Source organism: Accipiter gentilis, unplaced genomic scaffold (assembly GCF_929443795.1).
Source record: "Accipiter gentilis unplaced genomic scaffold, bAccGen1.1, whole genome shotgun sequence".
Taxonomy (NCBI): domain Eukaryota; kingdom Metazoa; phylum Chordata; class Aves; order Accipitriformes; family Accipitridae; genus Astur; species Astur gentilis.
This window is the reverse complement of record NW_026060868.1, coordinates 6,273,144-6,279,702: the sequence shown is the minus strand read 5'-3', so window position 1 is coordinate 6,279,702 and position 6,559 is coordinate 6,273,144.

The following is a 6,559-nucleotide window of genomic DNA, read 5'->3' as shown; positions in this document are numbered from 1 at the left end:
GGGCTGCCACCTTCCGTGTGGGACAAGGAGCCGGACGTGTGCCTTTTCGGGAAGAGGCTCTGCTGAGGACAAGAGCCCTGATATGTTCCTCCTCTGGGCGTGCCCGGGTCCTGAATACTATTGTGCCTTTGAATAGGCTGCAGGGGGACGGTGAAGACCAGCAACAGCTTTCAGGGCTGCCACCTTCCTTGTGGGACAAGGAGCCGGACGTGTGCCTTTTCGGAATCGGGCTCTGCCGAGGACGAGAGCCATGAGATGTTCCTCCTCTGGGCAAGCCCGGGTCCCAGATCCTGTTGTGCCTGTGAATAGGCTGCAGGGGGACGGTGAAGACCAGCAACAGCTTTCAGGGCTGCCACCTTCCGTGTGGGACAAGGAGCCGGACATGTGCCTTTCCGGAATCAGGCTCTGCCGAGGACGAGAGCCATGAGATGTTCCCCCTCTGGGCAAGCCCGGGTCCCAGATCCTGTTGTGCCTGTGAAGAGGCTGCAGGGGGACGGTGAAGACCAGCAACATCCTTCAGGGGTGCCAACTTCCGTGTGGGACAAGGAGGCGGACGTGTGCCTTTTCGGAAACAGGCCCTGCCGAGGACGAGAGCCATGAGATGTTCCTCCTCTGGGCAAGCCCGGGTCCCAGATCCTGTTGTGCCTGTGAATAGGCTGCAGGGGGACGGTGAAGACCAGCAACAACTTTCAGGGCTGCCACCTTCCGTGTGGGACAAGAAGCCGGACTTGTGCCTTTCCGGAATCAGGCTCTGCCGAGGACGAGAGCCATGAGATGTTCCTCCTCTGGGCAAGCCCGGGTCCCAGATCCTGTTGTACCTGTGAATAAGCTGCAGGGGGACGGTGAAGACCAGCAACAGCTTTTAGGGCTGCCACCTTCCGTGTGGGACAAGGAGCCGGACGTGTGCCTTTTCGGAAATAGGCTCTGCAGAGGACGAGAGACTAACCCTGACCCTAACCCTAACCCTAACCCCTAACCCTAACCCTAAGCCCATCCCTAACGACCCTAACCCTAACCCTAACCCTAAACCCTTAAAACTAACCCTAACCCTAAACGCTAACCCTAACCATAACTGTAACCCTAACCCGGACCCTATCTCCTAACTCTAACCCTAACCCCTAACCCTAACCGTAACCCTAACCACCTAACCCTAACATTCACCCTAACACCTAACCCTAACCCTAATCCTAACCCCTAACCCTAACCCCTAACCCTAACCCTAACCCTAATGGACCCTAACCCTAACCCTAACCCTAACCACTAACCCTAACCCTAACCCTGACCCTAACCTTAACCCTAAGCCTAACCCTAACACCCCTAACCCTAACCCTAACCCTAACCCCAACCCTAACCCTAACCCTAACCCTAACCCCTAACTGTAAACCTTTTCTGACAAGTTGCAGGATGTGTGCCGTTTCCGAAACAGGTTCTGCTGAGGACGAGAGCCATGAGATTTTCCTCCTCTGGGCAAGCCCGTATCCCAGATCCTGTTGTGCCTGTGAATAGGCTGCAGGGGGACGGTGAAGACCAGCAACATCTTTCCGGCCTGCCACCTTCCGTGTGGGACAAGGAGCCGGACGTGTGCCTTTCCGGAATCAGGCTCTGCCGAGGACGAGAGCCATGAGATGTTCCTCCTCTGGGCAAGCCCGGGTCCCAGATCCTGTCGTACCTGTGAATAGGCTGCAGGGGGACGGTGAAGACCAGCAACATCTTTCAGGGCTGCCACCTTCCGTGTGGGACAAGGAGCCGGACGTGTGCCTTTCCGGAATCAGGCTCTGCCGAGGACGAGCGCCATGAGATGTTCCTCCTCTGGGCAAGCCCGGGTCCCAGATCCTGTTGTGCCTGTGAATAGGCTGCAGGGGGACGGTGAAGACCAGCAACATCTTTCCAGCCTGCCACCTTCCGTGTGGGACAAGGAGCCGGACGTGTGCCTTTCCAGAATCAGACTCTGCCGAGGACGAGAGCCATGAGATGTTCCTCCTCTGGGCAAGCCCGTGTCCCAGATCCTGTTTTGCCTGTGAATAGACTGCAGGGGGACGGTGAAGACCAGCAAGAGCTTTCAGGGCTGCCACCTTCCGTGTGGGACAAGGAGCCGGACGTGTGCCTTTCCGGAATCAGGCTCTGCCGAGGACGAGAGCCATGAGATGTTCCTCCTCTGGGCAAGCCCGGGTCCCAGATCCTGTTGTACCTGTGAATAAGCTGCAGGGGGACGGTGAAGACCAGCAACAGCTTTTAGGGCTGCCACCTTCCGTGTGGGACAAGGAGCCGGACGTGTGACTTTTCGGAAATAGGCTCTGCAGAGGACGAGAGACTAACCCTGACCCTAACCCTAACCCTAACCCCTAACCCTAACCCTAAGCCCATCCCTAACGACCCTAACCCTAACCCTAACCCAAAACCCTTAAAACTAACCCTAACCCTAAACGCTAACCCTAACTCTAACTGTAACCCTAACCCGGACCATATCTCCTAACTCTAACCCTAACCCCTAACCCTAACCGTAACCCTAACCACCTAACCCTAACATTCACCCTAACACCTAACCCTAACCCTAATCCTAACCCCTAACCCTAACCCCTAACCCTAACCCTAACCCTAATGGACCCTAACCCTAACCCTAACCCTAACCACTAACCCTAACCCTAACCCTGACCCTAACCCTAACCCTAAGCCTAACCCTAACACCCCTAACCCTAACCCTAACCCTAACCCCAACCCTAACCCTAACCCTAACCCTAACCCCTAACTGTAAACCTTTTCTGACAAGTTGCAGGATGTGTGCCGTTTCCGAAACAGGTTCTGCTGAGGACGAGAGCCATGAGATTTTCCTCCTCTGGGCAAGCCCGTATCCCAGATCCTGTTGTGCCTGTGAATAGGCTGCAGGGGGACGGTGAAGACCAGCAACATCTTTCCGGCCTGCCACCTTCCGTGTGGGACAAGGAGCCGGACGTGTGCCTTTCCGGAATCAGGCTCTGCCGAGGACGAGAGCCATGAGATGTTCCTCCTCTGGGCAAGCCCGGGTCCCAGATCCTGTTGTGCCTGTGAATAGGCTGCAGGGGGACGGTGAAGACCAGCAACAGCTTTCAGGGCTGCCACCTTCCGTGTGGGACAAGGAGCCGGACGTGTGCCTTTCCGGAATCAGGCTCTGCCGAGGACGAGCGCCATGAGATGTTCCTCCTCTGGGCAAGCCCGGGTCCCAGATCCTGTTGTGCCTGTGAATAGGCTGCAGGGGGACGGTGAAGACCAGCAACATCTTTCCAGCCTGCCACCTTCCGTGTGGGACACGGAGCCGGACGTGTGCCTTTCCAGAATCAGACTCTGCCGAGGACGAGAGCCATGAGATGTTCCTCCTCTGGGCAAGCCCGTGTCCCAGATCCTGTTGTGCCTGTGAATAGACTGCAGGGGGACGGTGAAGACCAGCAAGAGCTTTCAGGGCTGCCACCTTCCGTGTGGGACAAGGAGCCGGACGTGTGCCTTTCCGGAATAAGGCTCTGCCGAGGACGAGCGCCATGAGATGTTCCTCCTCTGGGCAAGCCCGGGTCCCAGATCCTGTTGTGCCTGTGAATAGGCTGCAGGGGGACGGTGAAGACCAGCAACATCCTTCAGGGGTTCCAACTTCCGTGTGGGACAAGGAGCCGGACGTGTGCCTTTTCGGAAACAGGCCCTGCCGAGGACGAGAGCCATGAGATGTTCCTCCTTTGGGCAAGCCCGGGTCCCAGATCCTGTTGTGCCTGTGAATAGGCTGCAGGGGGACGGTGAAGACCAGCAACAGCTTTTAGGGCTGCCACCTTCCATGTGGGACAAGGAGCCGGACGTGTGCCTTTTCGGAAATAGGCTCTGCCGAGGACGAGAGACTAACCCTGACCCTAACCCTAACCCTAACCCCTAACCCTAACCCTAAGCCCATCCCTAACGACCCTAACCCTAACCCTAACCCTAAACCCTTAAAACTAACCCTAACCCTAAACGCTAACCCTAACTCTAACTGTAACCCTAACCCGGACCCTATCTCCTAACTCTAACCCTAACCCCTAACCCTAACCGTAACCCTAACCACCTAACCCTAACATTCACCCTAACACCTAACCCTAACCCTAATCCTAACCCCTAACCCTAACCCCTAACCCTAACCCTAACCCTAATGGACCCTAACCCTAACCCTAACCCTAACCACTAACCCTAACCCTAACCCTGACCCTAACCCTAACCCTAACCCTAACCCTAACACCCCTAACCCTAACCCTAACCCTAACCCTAACCCTAACCCTAACCCTAACCCTAACCCCTAACTGTAAACCTTTTCTGACAAGTTGCAGGATGTGTGCCGTTTCCGAAACAGGTTCTGCTGAGGACGAGAGCCATGAGATTTTACTCCTCTGGGCAAGCCCGTATCCCAGATCCTGTTGTGCCTGTGAATAGGCTGCAGGGGGACGGTGAAGACCAGCAACATCTTTCCGGCCTGCCACCTTCCGTGTGGGACAAGGAGCCGGACGTGTGCCTTTCCGGAATCAGGCTCTGCCGAGGACGAGAGCCATGAGATGTTCCTCCTCTGGGCAAGCCCGGGTCCCAGATCCTGTCGTACCTGTGAATAGGCTGCAGGGGGACGGTGAAGACCAGCAACATCTTTCAGGGCTGCCACCTTCCGTGTGGGACAAGGAGCCGGACGTGTGCCTTTCCGGAATCAGGCTCTGCCGAGGACGAGCGCCATGAGATGTTCCTCCTCTGGGCAAGCCCGGGTCCCAGATCCTGTTGTGCCTGTGAATAGGCTGCAGGGGGACGGTGAAGACCAGCAACATCCTTCAGGGGTTCCAACTTCCGTGTGGGACAAGGAGCCGGACGTGTGCCTTTTCGGAAACAGGCCCTGCCGAGGACGAGAGCCATGAGATGTTCCTCCTTTGGGCAAGCCCGGGTCCCAGATCCTGTTGTGCCTGTGAATAGGCTGCAGGGGGACGGTGAAGACCAGCAACAGCTTTTAGGGCTGCCACCTTCCATGTGGGACAAGGAGCCGGACGTGTGCCTTTCCGGAATCAGGCTCTGCCGAGGACGAGAGCCATGAGATGTTCCTCCTCTGGGCAAGCCCGGGTCCTGAATCCTGTTGTACCTGTGAATAAGCTGCAGGGGGACGGTGAAGACCAGCAACAGCTTTCAGGGCTGCCACCTTCCGTGTTGGACAAGGTGCCGGACGTGTGCCTTTTCGGAAACAGGCTATGATGAGGACGAGAGACTAAACCTGACCCTAACCCTAACCCTAACCCCTAACCCTAACCCTAAGCCCATCCCTAACGACCCTAACCCTAACCCTAACCCTAAGCCCTTAACACTAACCCTAACCCTAAACCCTAACCCTGACCCTAACTGTAACCCTAACCCGGACCCTATCTCCTAACTCTAACCCTAACCCTAACCCCTAACCCTAACCGTAACCCTAACCACCTAACGCTAACACTCACCCTAACACCTAACCCTAACCCTAATCCTAACCCCTAACCCTAACCCCTAACACTAACCCTAACCCTAATGGACCCTAACCCTAATGGCCCTAACCCTAACCCTAACCCTGACCCTAACCCTAACCCTAAGACTAACCCTAACCCCCTAACCCTAACCCTAACCCCAACCCTAACCCTAACCCTAACCCCTAACTGTAAACCTTTTCTGACAAGTTGCAGGATGTGTGCTGTTTATGAAACAGGTTCTGCTGAGGATGAGAGCCATGAGATTTTCCTCCTCTGGGCAAGCCCGGGTCCCAGATCCTGTTGTGCCTGTGAATAGGCTGCAGGGGGACGGTGAAGACCAGCAACATCCTTCAGGGGTTCCAACTTCCGTGTGGGACAAGGAGCCGGACGTGTGCCTTTTCGGAAACAGGCCCTGCCGAGGACGAGAGCCATGAGATGTTCCTCCTTTGGGCAAGCCCGGGTCCCAGATCCTGTTGTGCCTGTGAATAGGCTGCAGGGGGACGGTGAAGACCAGCAACAGCTTTTAGGGCTGCCACCTTCCATGTGGGACAAGGAGCCGGACGTGTGCCTTTTCGGAAATAGGCTCTGCCGAGGACGAGAGACTAACCCTGACCCTAACCCTAACCCTAACCCCTAACCCTAACCCTAAGCCCATCCCTAACGACCCTAACCCTAACCCTAACCCTAAACCCTTAAAACTAACCCTAACCCTAAACGCTAACCCTAACTCTAACTGTAACCCTAACCCGGACCCTATCTCCTAACTCTAACCCTAACCCCTAACCCTAACCGTAACCCTAACCACCTAACCCTAACATTCACCCTAACACCTAACCCTAACCCTAATCCTAACCCCTAACCCTAACCCCTAACCCTAACCCTAACCCTAATGGACCCTAACCCTAACCCTAACCCTAACCACTAACCCTAACCCTAACCCTGACCCTAACCCTAACCCTAAGCCTAACCCTAACACCCCTAACCCTAACCCTAACCCTAACCCTAACCCTAACCCTAACCCTAACCCTAACCCCTAACTGTAAACCTTTTCTGACAAGTTGCAGGATGTGTGCCGTTTCCGAAACAGGTTCTGCTGAGGACGA